This window comes from Camelus ferus, chromosome 5, assembly GCF_009834535.1.
Source record: "Camelus ferus isolate YT-003-E chromosome 5, BCGSAC_Cfer_1.0, whole genome shotgun sequence".
Classification (NCBI taxonomy): domain Eukaryota; kingdom Metazoa; phylum Chordata; class Mammalia; order Artiodactyla; family Camelidae; genus Camelus; species Camelus ferus.
The window spans coordinates 31,710,753-31,714,538 of record NC_045700.1 but is presented as its reverse complement, the minus strand read 5'-3'; positions in this window follow the sequence as shown (position 1 = coordinate 31,714,538).

Here is a 3,786-nt window from a genome sequence, read left to right as displayed (position 1 = left end):
CTAACAGAGATCACCTGGCTAGAACAAGCAACAACACCTCAATGGAAGCCTTCAGGAGGTTGAAGCCCATCTCTGTCCTACCTTCCTCAGATGCCCAAGCCAGCCAGATGCTGATTGAGCTCTGTGACCTACATGCCCAGCCCTGCCACAGATTCTGAAGTCAAATATCTAGGGAAGTCTTTAAAAAAAATCCTATCCAGGAATTCAGTAGTTTGATAATGTCAGTCTTGCAGTTCTTGATGTTTCTCTAGACTAGCATTATTTAGTTTTTATAGCTCATTCTTTTTCTATAACCCGTTTTTATAACCAGCTCTTGCCTAGAAACCCAGTTCCTGTTCATTGGTTTCTGCTTTGAGCGATCCGCCTGGGAGTGTCCTGCTTGATGGCCTGCCTCATATCTCAGCACTTTCCAGACAGAAGTCTCACTGTGCTTCTTCCTACTTTTCCCATGGCCTGCACTCCGTGTCATCGTCACTGGATTTGCTTGGTGCTGATAACCAGCGTGTCCCTGGACAATGAACCACTGCCTACTCCCAAGGTTTACTGAAGCCCTGCTCTGCTGGCAACCTGGGCCAATTACCTGTTGCTCCTCACCAGACATCCGTGTCCCCGCATGGACTTTCACCAGTGCTAGTTTCCAGACTTTTTTCAACCATCTCATTTTACCTAGGAAGGCATCCTAAGACAGCTGTAAGCCTGACATGCATCATGCCTCCTCCTCCCTAGAATCTCTCACACTGCTGATTTCTGAGGGGCAGTCCAAGCCCAGCGGATCCGTCTCACCTCTGAGTCACAGCCATCCCAACCAGGCCCTTGTGACAACTCCAGCAAGAAGATGGCAGAAATTAAGGACAGAATGCACTTATTTTTGACTCTCTCAGTCTCAGAATGCAACAAGACAAGAAATAGCCCGGAATTCTCCATCCCTGACAATGTTTACTAAATCCTCCCCACTTCAGCATGCATCAGAACACTGACATGGAACTAAAAGACAGGAAAAGCTGAGAAAAGCAAAAGAAGATGCAAGACACAAAAAGAAGAGTATGAGACAAAAGGAAGGACATGCCAGAGCAGCTTGTGCACTGCTGTTTCTCATTCAGCTGTTACTTTTAAGTCTCCTTTGAAGAAGGAGCTGTTACTTTTAAGTCTCCTTTGAAGAGACACTGTTTGCTTATTCTGGCTTTGCTCTGTTTAATGAGTCACTGTATACCCATTTTCATCTTTGCATTTTTTTTTTAACTACAAACAGCAAGCCTTGGTCATCTTTGACCTTGATTTACTCTCACCCCTAACCATATCACTTTGAAGAAATCACTAACCCTTATTGCTTTCTTCATTTAAAAATCTTGTTTGGATTAGATCAGTTCTTTTATTTAGGGGAGTAAAATTTCTTCCATTTGTTGAAGTCATAAGGCTCATGAGAATAATGAAGGTGTGTCCCTGACTTAGTTAGAATGAGGGACAGAGGACTAACTACTAGAACCCTGATGAATACTCTGGATTCCAAAGCAAGACAATGAGAGTTGGAAGCCTCACATGCCCATTTACTTACCATGCAACATGGAGTCAATGGGTTGACTCCACTGGGTTGTCATGACTCAGAATATAAAAGGCACTCAATTAACATTTACCAGTATAAACATTTAAGATCTACTGGTTAAGTCAAAGAGCTTCAGAATAATGGAAGAATAATGAAGTACAAATAAATCAGGACACAGTTTCAAATCCTACTTTGGCCACTTGGCTACTGTGGTACCTTGGCTGAGTGACTTAGCCTGACACTTTTTCCTCTACAAAATGTGATTACAATAGAAACTTCTAAGGTTTCTTCCAATTCTAAGATGCTACAATTACCTTGCCTGTTGTCGGGCTCAATAGTGGCTGAATCTTACTGTAGTTCAGAACCAAGACTTACCGTAAGATCTCCATGATCCAATGTTACAATGAACTTTATTTTCCAAATAAGAGATTCTGTTTTAAAATGATATTTACCATGGTATTTTGAAGTTTATATTTAGCATGCGTTTCTTTCTATCAGGTTTACTCAATAATTTTGTTTAAAATAACAAAAGAAATGTTTTATTATTAAAGATGTGTTGAATAACCTTGATACCATATAATCAAAGGGCAATAAAAAAGGTAGAAATATAACTATATTAAAAGTATCAGTATAGTACATAAACTTGCATGTATTTCATCATAAATTTTTTACCTAACAGCCTGTATTTTGAATTTGTATTTTCTTTTCATTCATTTTTGCCTAAAATAATAAATAAACCATATAGAGAGGAAATTTTTCATTACAAGCCATAAGGAAATTTAATGTCAGATAACTTCAGGTTAAATTATCTGTATGTGTATGTATAAAGGTGTACATACACATATGTATGTCTATGTGCACACTTGCGTTTAAACAACATACATTAGAGACATATTACATATATCATAGAGATATAAATGCATGCTTTTATCTATACACACACACATAATTTTAAGGCCCTAAGACTTGGTAAAAAAATAATCTGCAAAAAGCTATTACAAAGATACGCCAACTACTAAGAAAAAGTTCACCTAGTAATTGATGTTAATTCTTCAAGTTCACAGTCATTTTCCAATATATTTGGAGAAAAGCCACTGGATTTGAGAGGTTAAAGCACTTACTGAGATCACATGGCCAAAGAACCCTCTGTCAACGTAGTTTTCCTTTCTCTCTCCTCTTTTCCTTTCTCCCCTCCCTTCACTTTTTATCTTTGTGATGCTGTATGTATTTGTTTTCTACTGATGGATAACAAATGACAAAAAACTCAGCACTTTAAAAGAACCCCCATCTATTGTCTCACAGCTTCTGTAGGTCAGGAGTCAAGACCAACAGGTTAAGTGGGTCCTCTGCTCAGGCTTTCACAGATCCTCGTCCAAGAGCTCAACTTGGTAAGAATCTTCATTCAGACATTAGTTGTTAGAAGAACACACTTCCTTGTGGCTGCTTGAAGAAACCTTCATGTTCTACAGGCCGCCCACAGCACCCTGCTGTATGGCCCTCTCCATAGGCAGCTCACAACCTAGCTGTTTCTTCAAGACCAGCAGAAGAATCTGACTCTACTCTGCTAATATAGAATCTTACACAACATAATCAGAGGAGGAACATTCCAACATATTTGCAATGTAGTATAATCTAATCAAGGGACTGATCTTTGGCGTAAGGATGTGACTCACTGGGTGTTAACTTAGGGTGTATCTGTCTGCCACACTGTATAATAGTAATTTGCCAAGAATCACTAGTTACCCACATTGCTAACCTTTAGCCTCAGAACAGATTCCGCTGAAATTTTTTTTTTTTAAATCAGAAACAATGTTTTTAACTTCAAAAAAGAAATGAATGCTAATATGTTGACCCCACTTGAACTTTACCTCCACAGGGTCGTCTAAATATTTACACCTACTCTTTTCACATGTTTGATTGACAAGCACTCTATAAAATATTGATGCTATCAAAAACAGCATGGGTCTCATGAGACTATCTTTTTTTTGTTAAAATTTATATTGAAAAGTTGTTCTTTATACTGGCAATGAAGATATATTTCTACTTCTCCACTTCTTTTAAAAGCCAAGATGAGTATTACTTTAGTACAGTATTAGTATTTGCATCAAGTTATAAAAATGAAGAGGATAGAGAATTGAGAGCACAGTATATAAAAAACAAGTTGGTGGTGTCAGACCACAGCTGGTAGCATAACCTGTGCAGGACAAAGACAGTATAGAGAATGGAGAGCTCCACTGTTACTAAGA